The sequence below is a fragment of the Stenella coeruleoalba genome (genome assembly GCF_951394435.1).
Source record: "Stenella coeruleoalba genome assembly, chromosome: 8".
Taxonomy (NCBI): Eukaryota; Metazoa; Chordata; class Mammalia; order Artiodactyla; family Delphinidae; genus Stenella; species Stenella coeruleoalba.
This window is the reverse complement of record NC_137154.1, coordinates 59469947-59486875: the sequence shown is the minus strand read 5'-3', so window position 1 is coordinate 59486875 and position 16929 is coordinate 59469947. Positions and strand designations below refer to the sequence as shown.

Here is a 16929-nt window from a genome sequence, read left to right as displayed (position 1 = left end):
ATTGTATACACGCATCTCTAATCTAATCATGCTATCCTCCTCCTTCCAGCCCTTAGTGACCTCACAATTTTCTTTAAAAATTGACAAATATCTTTCCACATTTACAAATCCTTACAAGATATGACCCTTACCTACATCCCCAGCCTCAGTTTGCTCTACCCATACCCTCAGCCTCAGCACTCCAGCCACACTGAACTTCTTTCAGTCCCTCGTATTCAGTCTTCTCTCTCTTGCTACAAGGTCTTTACTCATTGTGCCCTTTCCACCTGGGATGCTCATTTCTCACCTATTCACCTAATTAATGCATCTTTTTGAGCTCTGTGCACATGTCACTTCCTCAGAGAGGCCATCCTGATGAAGTCTGATCTTTCAATTGTAGGTGCAAAGCTCTGTGTATGTCTCCATCATGGTTACAACTTACAATTAATTTTGAGATTATATGATTTTGAGATTATATGATTAATATCTCTTTCCTACCAGACTATGAGCTTCATAAGAGCAGACTCATGACTGTTTTTGCTCTCCATTTTATTTCTAGCATCTAGTTTAGAGTTTGAATATATGGTAAGTTCTTAATAAATAACAAAGTTGTGTGTAAAGCTTTGAGGATATGAAAATGAACAAGACATGGTTCTTATGTTCAAGGAGATCCTAACTTAGAGTATGGAGGCTGCCACATAAGTGAGGAAAGTCCTAGGATAGCCACAAAATTCTTTGGGGATATAAGGTTTGTGCGTGTCTTATCGTATCTGGGATGATGTAAATGCCTGAGACAGGACTGGTCATAAAAACGTTCAAAGAAGATGTACTATTTGTGTTGTCTTGAAGGAAGAATGGCATTCAAAAGTGAGTATTCATACCAGCATCAGCTCTGCTATGTGAAGGGGTAAGTAGAGAGAGATAAAATGATCAACCAGTTAGAAAACAGAGGCAAACCAAGGAAGGAGGGATATTGCTGAAATTTCATGTCAAGTAGGACATGAGAAGAATCAAGATGTCAGCATCTGAATAATGATAGGAACAAGTCAGAAATGGGATGGAATAAAACAAAAACAGAATTCCTCATATAACAACTTATTTTTATTGTTCAGTGGTTGTATTTATTCTACCTGTGAAAATTGTTTCAGAATTTTTGATTGAGTTGAAATATCAAAATTTTCACATTATAATCAGTGGGATTTATTTCTCTTATTTAATGGCTTTTCACTTAGCAATAAGGATTTTAGGAACAAATTATAGTTAATAAGCAAGGAATATTTGTACAGATAGCTGGGCTCTGGAATTAGACTTCAAGACAGAGTTATCTAGGCAGTCTGTTAGCTGCTTGGGTATGTTTTTTGGTAGCTAAGTCCTACTTCTTTTTTGATCACACTGTGCTTGTGTAAAGAAGCCTTACCCAAAGACTTCCTCATCTTTAAGGTCTGAGCTATTGTGAAGATTATAAAATACTACAAAAGGGGGGAAAGGAGGGGAGGGATAAATTGGGAGACTGGGATTGACATATATACAGTACTATATATAAAATAGATAACTAATAAGAACCTACTGTATAGCATAGGCAACTCTACTCAATATTCTGTAATGACCTACATGGGAAAAGAATCTAAAAAGAGTGGATATATGTATATGTATGACTGATTCACTTTGCTGTACAGAAGAAAGTAACACAACATTGTAAATCAACTATACTCCAATAAAAATTAATTTAAAAAGAAATCCTGGAAAAAAAGGATATAAAATGTTGTTGAAAAATAAATTTCATGAGAAATTTACTTTATCCTACAGCTCTATCATAGGACGGTAGTCTTAGATGATGCATCCACCATTGCTGATTTAATTGGTAGTCTCCATAAATGACACAAATGATGCTAGATATGGTTGAACAGATAGACAGTGTTTCCTGAGTTCTCCAGGTAGACAGTAATGTTGGGAAGAAGAACTAGTAAGGAAATAAGTAAGTTTGACAAAATTATTCTAAAAAGACCTTTCTTGATTAAATTAGAGAGACCTGAAGTGTTGCCTTGGTCTCTTGGTCAACTAAGAATTAGTGCTTGAAAATTGAAAAAATAAAATCCTTTTTAAAATTCTGGTGAACAAATGACTTTCATTTTTTAATGTATGATTAAAGACTAAGTATCAGTATCCTTTAATTGGCACGGTTTTAGACTTTACTTGACAGGCTTTAGTTTGAACTGACAACCCTAACACAGTGGCCTGCTAAGAATTCTGGCTGCCATGTTAGGCTGGGTAATTTGTCAGACGCGACTGGTCATGCACACTCAGAGAGACAGTTGGTATTTTTGAAACTTTGGGGAAGAAAACTTTGCTGTTAGAGCATGATCAGTGTTGTTTTAGGCTGATGGTTTTGGTCAGTTGCTGTTGCTTATGCCATTTAAAAATGTCACACCATTTTAATTTTGTTTTCCTTATGTTATTTTTTAGTGCTAAATTCTTTTCCAATTGAAAAATAGGGATAAGTAGGCTAAAATTTTAAATATTAAAAATTTTTAAATATTTTGAGAATTGTTGGTTTAAACTAGTACATTCAAATCATGCATATTTTACCTTTGTCACTAAGGCAAAGACAGTAATAGTTTTCTTTTCACACGTCTCTCCACATACCTTTTTTGGGACTTTTTAAATCAGTTTTCTTTTATATTGTTTGGGAAGTAGAGTGAAATATGAAAGAAAAGTATATATGATAAAAAGGAAAAGACTTGAGACTTTCCTACATACCTTGCCATTCTTTTTTTTTTTTTGCGGTACACGGGCCCCTCACTGCTGTGGCCTCTTCCGCTGCAGAGCACAGGCCCCGGACGCGCAGGCTCAGCGGCCGTGGCTCACGGGCCCAGCCACTCCGTGGCATGTGGGATCCTCCCGGACCGGGGCATGAACCCATATCCCCTGCACCGGCAGGTGGACTCTCAACCACTGCGCCACCAGGGAAGCCCACCATTCTTATTCTTGGTTAGATCTTTAAATATTTGACAATATGAAATTCTTGAATACTGAATACCAGTTTAGGGCAGATCACAGTTCTATTTTTTTAAAATAAATGTATTTATTTTTGGCTGCGTTGGGTCTTCGTTGCTGTGTGTGGGCTTTCTCTAGTTGCAGTGAACAGGGGCTACTCTTCGTTGTGTTGCACGGGCTTCTCATTGCAGTTTCTCGTTGCGAAGCACGGGCTCTAGGTGTGCGGGCTTCAGAAGTTGTGACATGCGGGCTCAGTAGTTGTGGCTCGCGGGCTTAGTTGCTCAGTGGCATGTGGGATCTTCTCGGACCAGGGCTTGAACCCGTGTCCCCTGCATTGGCAGATGGATTCTTAACTGCTGTGCCACCGGGGAAGTCCAGATGACACGATTCTTAATGCTGTTTCCCTTTAAATGTATCAAGACAAAAATAAGAAACCAACTGGCTTTATTATTTATTTATTCTTTCTCTTTTTATAGAACTGGTCTATCCCATATTACCGCTTTTTTGTTTTGTTTTAAACATCTTTATTGGAGTATAATTGTTTTACAATGGTGTGTTAGTTTCTGCTTTATAACGAAGTGAATCAGCTATACATATACATATATCCCCACATCTCCTCCCTCTTGCATCTCCCTCCCACCCTCCTTATCCCACCCCTCTAGGTGGTCACAAAGCACCGAGCTGATCTCCGTGTGCTATGAAGCTCCTTCTCACTAGCTGTCTATTTTACATTTGGTAGTGTATATATGTCCATGCCACTCTCTCACTTCGTCCCAGCTTACCTTTGCCCTTCCCATGTCCTCAAGTCCATTCTCTACGTCTGTGTCTTTATTCCTAACCTGCCCCTGGGTTCTTCATCATATTATCTCTTGAAAGATTTTTCTGTGTTCTAAAAAAGAAAATTGTTATTGAAGAACTTAAATCATATTACTTAGAGCTGGCATATTTTTATTAAATAATTATCATTTATGGTATAGTAAAATGGTACACCTGCTTTCTCAAATGAGGAATGGGTTTTGACTAGAGGATCTTAAGCTTTTTCATTAGAGTTTTTCAGTGGCAGAGTATAGTGTGGCTCTTCCCAATTTCTTGCCCCTTCATCCTGTTTTTGGAGGATTTCATTCAGTGTGAGCCCATGAAAGCATAACTTTATTTTGAAGTCTTCAGTTTATCTTCAAAACATATGCAAAGTTTGAATTTTATTCAAATAATATACCTAGTTTGAAATTAACATGACTTTCTTGGTATAAGAAGAATCATCTGTTTACCTTGTATTTTTTTTCATTCTTTGTGCATATTCATGTAGATTTTTGTTTGTTTGTTTGTTTGTTTGTTTGTTTTTTGCGGTATGCGGGCCTCTCACTGTTGTGGCCTCTCCCGCTGCGGAGCACAGGCTCCGGATGCGCAAGCTCAGCGGCCATGGCTCACGGGCCCAGCAGCTCCGCGGCATGTGGGATCTTCCCGGACCAGGGCACGAACCCATGTCCCCTGCATCGGCAGGCGGACTCTCAACCACTGCGCCACCAGGGAAGCCCATTCATGTAGATTTTTATGGGTAGCCTATCCCAGTTTAAAAGCTGATATGGAAGAGAAAGCCCAAAGAGAATCCACCAGAGAGCTTTTATCTCTACTCAGCTTTGATAATTTAGGTCAGTATTTGCCAAATTTTTTTTGTGTGTTGAATGCTTTCTTCACAGTCTATTGAGGCTACGTGTTTAATCAATATGTGTAGAGGTTTATGGATTTCGTAGAGGCTGGAACATGATTCTACTACTGTGAATGATTTTGATAGTTTATAGCCATTGTGGATTTGCTTTTATGACATATTGCTGGATGATTAATTTATGTTACACCCTAAAAAATGATATGAGATATGACTCCTGTTTGTGAGAAGCTCACAGTAACAGGAGAGATAGAAATATAAATAGATAATTTCAAAGTAATAAGAAATGTGTTATTAGGGAAAAGGCACCTTGTGAGCATAGAGGAGGGGTGCCCAGCCAAGTCTGGTATTGTCAGGTTGACATTTATGGATTAAACCATGAAGAGTTTCTCCAGATTATACCAAGTATTCATTTTTCATGCCAGAGACTGTTCTTTATCCCGTTGTTTATCCCTTTTTTATTTGGAAATACTTACTCTGTCTCTTGCACCAGAACACATGCTCCATGAGGTATGATGCCTGGCATATAGTAAGAATGCAGTAAAATTTGTTGACTACATCTCAAAGGCTTTTGTTTTTTTTTTTACAAATTGTATTTATTAAATCATAACTATAGTTTTTCCATTTTTATTGAAGACCTATATAACAAGGCATCAGTTAAAATCCCTCTAAATTATTCTCTATCCAGACAAAGCTTCTGATCAGTATGATGGAATCAGTATCACTGTACAGAATTGATATTCTTGTGTTAAAGTTGCCCAGTGACTCTGTTCTCATGGGGAGTCTAGGTATGTAAGGGATCCATGAGGCCAAGCCAGAGGATGAGAGTATCTTATCCTCAGTTGAAAGTGAGGAAGACAAGAGTTGAATAGCACAATGTATTAGGGAGGGATCATTGAGGAGCAGAGCTGCAGGGGTAATAGGTACAAAGGGCTCACTAAGGCAAGGCAGTGAGCTGAGGTAGCACTAGGACTCAAAATGCCCTCTCTTAAGACCTTTTGTTTCTCTTCTGGGGAAGAAAACTAACAGATCTGTCTCATTCTTACTTCTCTTTTTATAGTAGAAGGCATCACAAAAGAAATGTCAGAAGGTAAGTCTTGAAGCATGTGCAGAAGTTTGGCAAACAGTCCAGAAAGTGCAAGTGTAGGAGAGAGCACCAATAGGCATGGTGTATTCAGAGGAGACAGGAAGTGTGAGGTTCATGGACTGGGTAAGATGCAAGATAAGGGGTGGAGAGGCAGGAGTAACTCTGACCTGTGTGAAGTCTGACCCTTCCTCAGGTGCTGTTGCTTACTGGAACCTGCAGTGGTTTCTGGACAGTTCTCTACCTAGTACATGTTGACTGTATTACTTCTCTGCCAGGAAACTAAAAGTTATATTTGTACCTTTTTAGTCACCAGACTGCTATAACTTTGGATGAATTAGAGAAAAATTAGCTTTAACTCTGTAAAGCTTAAGGACCTTAAACACAAACAGAACATAGTTCATTTTATAATATTAATATTGCATCACTTTCTAATGATAGAAATAAAACGTGATTTGGACACAATCCAAAAAAAAGGACCAAAAGAAAAACTAATTACCTGTATTCCCATCACCTTGAGATAATGACTATCACTTTTTTTTTCTGATTTTGAGTGTGATACACATTTGTTGAAAAATTGTCTGCCTGACACATTCATTCTTTAAAACTTCTTGAATGTATTGTTTCTGTGAAATCTTTGATTGCCCAAAGGATGATTTATCAACCTTTTTTTTTTATGGTATACCTGTATCATGTATTCACATTGATTATGCATTTATCATTCAATATGCTAGCAATCTTTTTTCTCTCTCTCTCCCACAAAATTGTGCTTTTCCAAGGCAAAGGCCTTGACATATCTGTGTTCCCTGTGTGTGGATACTTACATGTTAGTTTCTCAGTAATTGCTTCCAAATATGAATGAATGAATGGTCATAAATTTATAAATTACAGCATGTCATCTCATTGAGGTCAGGGAAATGGGCTGGCATATTTTTTCATGTTCGTTTGTTTCATATTTTGAATGGTTATTCAAAAGGTTTTTGTGATTATTAGATAAATTGGAATCAAATGAAATTAATTTTTATTGCCAGGAGTAAAGTTTAAAAACTTGAAATTAAGGTAACTTTATACTTGTAGGTGTATGGAAAATTGATATAGAAGATATTTTCAAATGCTAAATTTTACAAGTGCAAGAGGCCAGGGTTACTGTAGATTTTAAATACATAATATCTTCAGGCCTTGGACCATGTATTTTTGTTTAAAAAATATATAGCTGTTTTTACTGTTGCATGTTTCTTTGTTTTAACTCTTCCTGTTATCCTACAAGGAGGTTGTGGATATAGTTGGTGCTCAATAAATATTAAATAGCTCACTGTTTTTAAGTAAAGGAGACACATTCATCCTTTTGAATAAATAATTACGGCTTCTTTATTTAGATGTGGTAAAGCCCATAAAAACAAATTTTGGACCTTATTGAAATGTATAGTAAGAGAGAAGGCATATGGAGAAGGCATAGTAATTATTCAGCATAGCTTGCTCACTTTAAATGATGAGGGAAGTAAAATGCAGAGACACTGAGTGATGTGTCCAAGGTCACACTAATTTTTAGTGTTAGAGCTAGGTCTAGGGCACAAATCAGAAATCTACCTAATTATGGATGCAGTAGCTAGGTGCCCCAGCTGAGGGGACCCAAGTAATAATGTTGGAGTCTGTGGACCTAGATATCTGTGGTCTCTCTATATACCTATGTGCTCAACTTTAGCTATCCTGTACTGTCTTCCCCTCTTCTATCTTATGCTGTCCTATCAATCGTATTCTAATGTGTCACATCCTATTGTAAATCTGCCCATCTCTCTGTTTACTTATATATCATCTGCCTATTTAGATAACATTGATTGAGCTGCTATGAAGTGACAGATGTTTTATGTATATTTTCTCATTGCAATCTCAAAATTCCTTTGAGAAAGCTACTGTTGTCTCTATGTTACATTGAGAGAATGGGGGCTCAGAGAGATAAGTGATATGTTGACCCTCTCTAACCTAGCCAGTGGTAGAGCCATGCCCCTCGAACCCTCCTGCTCTCCATGACCCTTCGATCTGGCAGGTTACTCCTACCTGAGGCAGCTCAGCTAGGAGCCTCTCCTTCAGTTCATTTAGTTCTTTGCTAAAGTATCACGTCCAGAGTGAGGCCTACTTTGAGGGCCCTTTTTGCAGTTGAGTTATCCTCCCCCGTCCACTTTCCTGCATTAGTTTTTCTCTTTGGCATCCACCACTTTATATAACTTAGTTATTTTATTAGGTTTATTACCTGCTCCACCCCATAGAATGGAAACTCCATGAGATAAACAGATATTGTGTTTTTTTTGTTGTTGTTGTTGCTCTGTTCTTTGTTATTCTTTGCACCCAGAATAATGCTGGAACATACAAGTATTCAGTAGCTTTTTTTTGTTAAATGAATTGTATGAACCAAATTTACCCAGTCCCTTAGTCATCCTGAGGTTTCACTGGGGGAGAGCAGACAGCAACACAAAGCTGAAGCCCTGGGAGCCAGAGGTAAATCTTGAGGTCTGGTAGTAGTCAAGCGAGAAAAGGATCAGACTGAGAGCATCTCAGCAGTGAATATGTGGAATTATTGCTGTTGGCAGAGCAGATACTTTTGGCTTGCCTTTGTTGGTTCTTAGAAGCATAATGGCTAGACGGATTAAATTCTCATAAAGGACGGGAACAATACGGCAGGATGGCAAAGCCTAGTTGCTGGCCAAAGTGTTGGTTTTGGAGCATCCAAGCATTACCCAGTGAGGGCCCCAGCAGAGGGCGTTAGGATGCCATGGGACCATGCTCGACTTCTTGGGGGGAGGCAATATGAATCCAGTGGTTCTGAAGAATATTGTCTGTCCAGGGGCAGAGCACTTCAGGGCTGGTGAGACATTCCTGCCCAATTTGTGCTCACTGGTTAGAGTAGTGGAGTTACAGATGGGCCATGAGTAAACTCGAAGTAAGCTTGCAGATTCTGGGGGCTGCTTGGTGGCTTATTGAGGTCAGGGCCATGGAATGGATTCTTCTTTTTTTGATTGTGGAAGACAGTAGGCCGGATGACGAGGGTCTGAGCAGTAGAGTTGCAAGTTGTGCAGCAGATAACACATTTGATATTCCAGAGACAAGTTCATTAAAGGCATTATTCCAGTTGACAGAACAGCATAGCATAGAGCTGCCAGATTTGATGCTGCAAAGGAAAAACATCACTTTGGAAATAAATTACACTTTGTATTAACTGAATGATGTATTAATCTTTTCCACCACTGAAGCAGGAGAAAGAATGAGCAGTGAATGTTAACACACCATTATATGGATACCCATTTGCAGTTCCCAATTCTTAGATATTCATGGGCATGGAATTCAGAACTGTCTTGAAAGAAAGTTTAATTTACTGCAATATTTATAACAGCTTTTCTTTTGTGACCTATTTGGTTACAACAACTTGAGAAGCTTGCAAATTCAAGATTCTTTGGGTCACTGAGTGTCCCACCTTTCCAGTTTATAAAAATGTCTCCAGAAAAAGTTACCCTTGGATCTGTTTTTTCTTTTCTGAAGAATTTGAGAATAATAAGACATCTGCAGTTGAAGAGCTGTCACAGCCCTACCAGGGTGGGAGATTGGAACAAACACAAGATTCCAGGTCATACCAGCCTGAGCTCTTACACTGAGTGGCAGGTTGTAGAACATCTCTGAGCCATCATCTGAAAAGTGAGAACACTAACTCCATTTGCAGAGATGCTATGAAGAGAAATGAGAGATCATATCAAAGTATTCAGCACTGTGCACACCATTAGTTGATTTTCTTCTTCTCTCTTTTGGGACTAATCACACTCTGTTTCTGGATTCTCTTCTCAACAAGGATTTGAACTGGTGGAAGTATTATTATCTTTCATTGACATATAGTTGATTTACAATTTTGAGTTCGTTTCTGGCGTACAGCAAAGTGATACATATATATAGTTTTTCAGATTCTTTTGCATTATAGATTATTACAAGATATTGAATATAGTTCCCTTTGTTTATCTGTTTTATATATAGTAGTGTGTATATGTTAATACCAAACTCCTAATTTATCCCTCCCCCACTTTCCCCTTTGGTAACCATAAGTTTGTTTTCTATGTCTATGAGTCTGTTTCTGTTTTGTAAATAAGTTCATTTGTATCATTTTTTTTAGATTCCACAAATAAGTGATATCATATGATATTTGTCTTTGTCTAACTTACTTCACTTAGTATGATGATCTCTAGGTCCATCCATGTTGCTGCAAATGGCATTATTTTGTTCCTTTATATGGCTGAGTAATATTCCAGTGTGTGTGTGTGTGTGTGTGTGTGTGTACACACACACACACACACTGTGGAATTATTTTTAAAAGAACAAAGGTCTTGTGAAGAAGAAACAAAACTGATGGGTTCTGCCTTTGATTTCTTTATCCAGCTTATTTTCAAGATCCCAGAATTAAACCAATTTATTATATTATTATATTATTTTTCCTGCAGTTGGGGTTTAAAGCAGTTTCATAAGTCTGGTGTTTTAATTTGGAGCCCTGAAGGTGGATGGTCTTGTGCTCACTCCACTCTCAACATTTCTTCTCCCACCCCACGCTTCTAGTCTACTTCTTTGTGTTGCTTGGGTGCATGTGTGCCTCTTCTACCAGAGGTGAAACTCCTTTATATGGAGCACCTCTGTATCAGACTCCCAACACATGGTTCAGAGCCTGACACTTAGCAGGAGCTTATTAATAAATGGTGGTTAGGGAAATAACCAGGAAGGAAACATCAGGTGGAGGGGGGCAGGAGTCCTTTCCACTTTTCATTCAGGATGATGGAAGTGGTGGGAGGCATGGAATTAATGGGCACGGAGCAATATCACCAGCTGCACTGATTAAGCACCTACTTATTGGGTGCTCGGCACCATGCCAGACACTTTCATTTATCCTATTTAATACTCTTTATGGCCCTATGCAATAAACACTCTTATTCCCAGTCCCTAGGTGAAAAAATGAGGATCAGAGACGTTTCATAAATTTTCCCAAATTTCATAGTTAGTGAGTAGCAAGCTAGGGCTGCAAAGCCCATGTTCTTGTCCCCTGCATTCGAGGACGTGGGACCTCCAGGGTGTACTCAGCATACTGTCACAGCCCCTCCAAGGCTGTTAGGGAAGGCTGGTCATAAAGAGCTGGGTTTATGAACTTGTTTTGAATGGAAGAGCAGCATCTTGACAGTCTCAGTAGAGTCTCCAAAGAGGGAGGTTACAGAAAGGGGCTTAGAGTGTTTTTTGTTTTGTTTTGTTTTGAATTTTTAATTGTGGTAAAGAACACATAAAATGTACCATTTTACCTATTTTTAAGTGTACAGTTCAGTGGTGTTAAGTACACTCACATTGTGCAACAGACCTCCAGAACTTCATCTTGCAAGTTGAAACTATACATCTCAAACAATAACTTTCTATCCTTTCTCTCCCCCAGACCCTGGTAACCACCGTTCTCATTTCTGCTCGTATGGATTTGCCTATTCTAGATAGCTCATGTAAGTGGAATCATGTTTGTCTTTTTGTGAATGGCTTATTTCATTTAGCATAATGTCCTTGAGGTTCATTCATGTTGTAGCATGCGACAGGATTTCTTCCTTTTTAAGGCTGAATAATACTCCATTGTATGTATATTCCACAGTTTGTTTATTCATTCATGTATGGACAGGCATTTGGGTTACTTCTTGGCTATTGTGAGTAGTACTGCTATGAACATGTGTGTGCAAATAACTCTTCAAAATCCTGCTTTCAGTGTTTCTGGATATATACCCAGAACTGGGATTTCTGTATCATATGGTAATTCTATTTTTAATTTTTTGAGGAACCACCATACTGTTTTCCATAGTGGTTGCACAATTTTCCATTCCTACAAACAGTGCACAGGGGTTCCATGTTCTCCACATCCTCGCCAACACTTGTTATTTCATGTTTTGTTTTGTTTTGTTTTTAATAATAGTCATCCTAATTGGTGTGAGGTGATGTCTCATAGTGGTTTTGACTTGAATTTCTCTAATGATCAGGGATGGGACTTAGAGGATTTTAGAGGCTGGAGTCAGTCATGGAGTGGTTTCAGTGTATGAACTAATATGTATGTTCTGGGCAGGGTTCGAATTTGTAAACTAGGTGATTTGCTGGAAGAATTAAGGATCTTACCTTGGGGATGTATGAATCTTTGGGAAATCACTGTGACACGGTGATCTTCTGGGGGAATATTTGGGTATGAATGAGTTGGTGTTAAAATACTTTGAATGTAGATAGTTCCTGTTGCACATCATGGCTTGGTTTGCAAGCCATGTTTGTCTTGCAAATTGTGGTTTCTGTTTGATTCTTCTCTTTGTGAGGTTCATTTTCTCATGCCTCAAGTGATGCTTTGTATAATAATCGGCAGCCTAGTGCCTGTCTTACAGGGTTACTGTTAAAGTTAATTAAGATAATAAAAAATACAGTTCTTGACACAGTGCCTGGTACACAGTAAGTGCTGATTAAAGAGTAACAGTTAAGTTATAGTGGTAGTAATGTAGTAATAGTAGTAAATGGTAAAGTAGTAGTAGGGGACATAATGATTGTTGTAGCACCTTTTTTTTCTGAATGCTATACTTCCAACCAATCCCATTACCACTGCCCTGGTGTAGGAGCTCATCACCTCTTAGGCCATTAGTTCCCTCCTCCCCTACCCTGTCTAATCATGACACCACTGAGAGTATGACCTGCCTAAAACCTGAGTTTGAACGAGTCACCCTTCTAGTGGCTTTCCCTTGACCTCAGGAGGAAGTTTCGATTCTACATTCTGCATTTTAGCCTTCCTTACTTAGGCCTCTGCCCAGCTCTCCAGCTCCATCTTCTGCAACCGCCTGACACAGTGTTTGTTCTTCAGAGCTCTCAAATGCTTTAGTATCTGAACAATCTCCTGTTGTATTATTTCCCCTAAATTTTGATTTGTACACACTTATATAAAAGCTTACATAAATGAATAAAATGCATTCCCTTTGGGGTTCAATTCTTTTTTTTCTTTTGCTCTCCTCTCCTTTTCCACCTTACCTTTCAGCCATCCCACTTTCAACTACTGCATAATATATAATAACATCATATTAACAACTTAGGAAGTATCTTTCTGAATTTTTTCCATGCTCATATTATGTTATATAAACACACATGTATACATATATATACACACATATATATTGGTATATTTGCATACATATTCTTGTTTATATGTGTTACCGGGTGTCTTCAATCTCCAGTGTCATTTCCTGTCAAACTTAAGACCTCTTAAACGTCTCTGAGCCTTAAATTTAGGGGAGAAATTTGGTTAAAATATCATTGTTTCACCTAGGTCACCTCCTTTCCCTGACCCAGTTACTGAACTGAAGGGCCCAGTATCTGCAAAAGCTCGATGTTTTTAATTTGAAAATCCCATTGTCATTTCTGTCACCTTAGACCGGAGTGTTAAGAAGAGGCCACTGGCAAATTACTGACTCTAGATGAATAATTTTCTCTTAATTAAAAAGCCTGATGAAACTATCTGGGAAATAAACTCATTCAAATGGGAGATAATTTAAGCTTGTCCACTGAGGACATTTTCTCTCTATTTTTCCTTCACCCAGTACATAAAATTTTTATTTAGTCTTGTGATATAAATTGAATTTGACAGGAGCAAAAAACTGTGTTTTCGTTCAGACCATAAAATTATGTTGTCTGAGTTAACACTGTGTTTTCCCTTCAGAAAAATAATGAGTACTGCTCTCCCTAGAGTGACTGTCTGGCAGCAGTGGAGGGTGGAACAAATTACTCCCTGCTGGAGTTTCAGAATGGAAAGGAAACACCGTTATCATTAAATACTCATGGGACTCTAAGTGGGAAGGTCCGAGTTCAAGCTCAGTTCTGTCACTTAACAGCTGGATGACCTTGGATAAATATCTGAAACTTGGTTTCCTTGTCTGTAAGAACAGTAATCCCTTCTCTATATTAGCAGTTCTAAGAATAAGATGAAGTTATGGTGGTGAAGAGGGTAAATAACTGCAAAGTGCAGTGTAAACCCATGGAGTTGTCAATATTAATGCCTCCTGCTACTGATGCAGTATGAGGAATGATTTCTCACCCGACAGTCTGCTAGGTAGATCCACTAGCCAATGACAGTGGTCACTAGGCAGAGTATCATTAGAATGGAAGGTTAAACCCAACCTCTCTTGACCCTTCCCTTCGCAGCCCTTTCCTTTCTCTTCAGTTCCTCTTCTGACTCTTTTTTTTTTTCTTTCTGGTTCCAGCATCCTTTCACCATTATATATTTTTAGGGTTGCTTCTCTATTTATTGACAATAGTAATGTACATTTCACAGTCTGGTTCTGGGAGGGCGTGTGTGAGAGGGCCCTGCGTGGGTTCCCACCCCTGCACCCTGATGTCTGTTATATCTCTGTTTAAGTGATGCTTGTGACATAGCTGTTATTAAATAATTTTAAAGAGGTCAGTGCGTACAGCAGATGTAGAAAGTCTGTCAGTTCCACCTTCATCACATTTTTTCTTTGTGCCCAGGAGAATATAATAAAGCTCCTTTCTAATGTACTTGTGCTGGAGAACACTTGAATAAATGGACTGTTTTTGTGCAAAAAGAAGAAAAAAGGAAGGGTCCAGGGAGAAGGGGCCCTACCTGCTACCTCATACCCTGATCTCTACCATGAGTTGTGTTGGTGATTAAGTAACAAAACACACCAATAATTGCAGGGCATATTGGAACAATGTTTCCCAAATAGAATTCTAGGGACAGCTTGTTCCAGGGGAGCTTCCCAAATAAACTAGATACTTGCTGCATTGGTACGCCCCCTCTTGGAGATTCATAATGTATACCAGCATCTGAAAGCTTCTAAGCAATGTCACAACAAAGAAATTTCGCTCAGTTTTGTTTAAAGGTTAAGCTGAGAAATTGATTTGTACAAAGAAGAGGGTGTTCCCCTTGAAACATCCACTGTCATCCCCTAATTCTTTCTCTTCCACCTAAAAGAGAGGAATATCATTAGGGGCTGGTGTCTGTCCCTATATGAAAGGGACTTGCACACTGATGTCCCTTCCAACCCTTCTCCACCTTGTACAGCTCTGGGTAGAGCAGACATGGGCCGCTATGGTTTGCTGGGCCTTAGAGAGTTCTTGGTCAGGATGAGGGGAAGAGTTCAATGCCAGGGTGAACTTAAAAACCATTGACCAGGTGCAAATGCAGACATCTCTGGAGATGCCAGAGTGAGCAGGTGACAGCAGGCAAAAAATCATATTATCTACATCTCAGTGAACATCCATGTGGACAGAATATTTTCAGGTCCAGACACTGTTTGCCTCTGAAAGTCCCTCACTTTTTCCTCCACAACTTAGATACAACTCAGCAAATTGGGTAGAGGAGATCTTGAATTGCCATTCAAATTCTGAATTCATTGGGGAGAAAAACAAGAAGAACTGGACCAAAGTCATTCTTCATCTTCAGTCACATGGGGACTTGAGATAAAAATCAAGTTCAAAAGTAGAAAAGTAAAGTGTAATTTTTTTGCATCTGAATTTGAAAATATTGTACCTTGTATAAATTTCGCATTAGGATCTTTTGCTACCATTACATCCACTCCCGAAGTTCTAGAAAATTGGTCATTTAATTAATTAATACACTAACATTTTTAACATCTATTTTGAACATTATTCTATTTATATAAAAAAGAATAAGGCATGATTCTTCTTTACAAGTTGTTCCTAGACCAGTAACACACACACACCAATTGTAACAGATGCTCAATTGGGGTTAGAATTTGGCTGTACTATATTGATCAGTGAGGAAATTTGGAGAGGGAATCTCTTTTGTAGTAGGAAAGAAGGGCGTTAAATTTATCTAGTAGAAATACAATGAATTAAGATAATAAATTAAGAAAAATGAACAGGTTAATAAGACCTGGGAGAAAGACAGATAAAAACAAAGCTGACAGGATGTCTTACATTCTTTAAACTGTGTGAATGAAGGGAACATGGTCACAAAGTTTTACCAACTAGAGTTAAGAATTCCATAATCTCTGAATTGTCATACACCATGTTACTGAATGCAGGTTCGTGTGCCTGATGCACAGTGAGGCCAAACCAATTGAAATGTCAGTTTGGAGCAGAGAAAGGTTTATTGTAGAACCATGCAAAAAGACGGTGGCTCATGCCCCCCCACAAAACCCCAAACTCTCAGAAGGGTTTCAGCAAAGCATTTTTAAAAGCAAGGTGAGGGAGGGGTGTGGTTCGTTGTTGCAAACTTCCTGGTGTCAGAATCCTTTTTTCTTGCAGCTGTCCACGCAGGTCAGATCACGATGTTCCTGTAAACCTCCAACAAGACAAGTGTTACTCTCTGTTCTGCAACTTTTTTTTTTCTTTTTTAACATCTTTATTGGGGTACAATTGCTTTACAATGGTGTGTTAGTTTCTGCTTTATAACATGTTCTGCAACTTTTTATCTCTGTATGAATGGAAAAGTGTCATACCCTTAAAGGTCAGAGCGTGAGAATGGGCTATCCTGTACATTTCAGGCTATAGGTGACATTCTTAACTCTAAACAAAAGCAATAGAATACAAAGGTTAAGTAAAAGAAACAGATCTAATATGGAGTCAGGTTTGTTCTTCCTTATTACAACCATTCCTGATTGCCCTGGCCCTGTGCTCTCCAATTTAGGATGATAATATTATAATAAGATAGATGAGGTGCCAGTGAAGAATACAAGAGAGTGGAGACATGTGATAAAGGAAACTCTCCTTTGGTGAAAAGTCAGAAAAGATTTAGGAGAAACTTGCCACAGAATGTTGGCTGTGGATAATGTGAATGATACACTAAAAGGTTAACTTGTCTGACCACTGGAGGGCTTCTGTAAATAGTGCCTCCTTTTAATTCCTCCTGCTGGTTTGTTTACATGGAGAGTCAGTAAGTCAGGGAAAATATATATTTATGTGTTCTTGCCTATTCTTCCCATTGGGGTTGGTACCTGGAATGGACTTGGGAATACAGAAGGGCTGAACAGTTCTTGATGTTACTCCTATATAATTTGGGAAATCATTGATCTCAGCAGCCTTTTATTGACCCCTTTGTCCCTTACTTTGGTCCTGGAAACCTGAAATCATCTGGATTAGCATGTATGATTAGATCTTGGCATGAGTAACTTGGTGTTTGAGTAGGGTATGAGCTGATCACTGAAGAGAGACTGTT

The 16929-nt window shown here is 38.6% G+C and overlaps 1 protein-coding gene across 7 annotated transcripts in view; it reads left to right on the top strand.

The window, feature by feature from the left end:
- The window catches only part of LOC307190962 (uncharacterized protein), a 445225-nt gene that overhangs the window by 67501 nt on the left and 360795 nt on the right, over positions 1-16929 (top strand). The gene's annotated exons all lie outside the window — the stretch shown is intronic.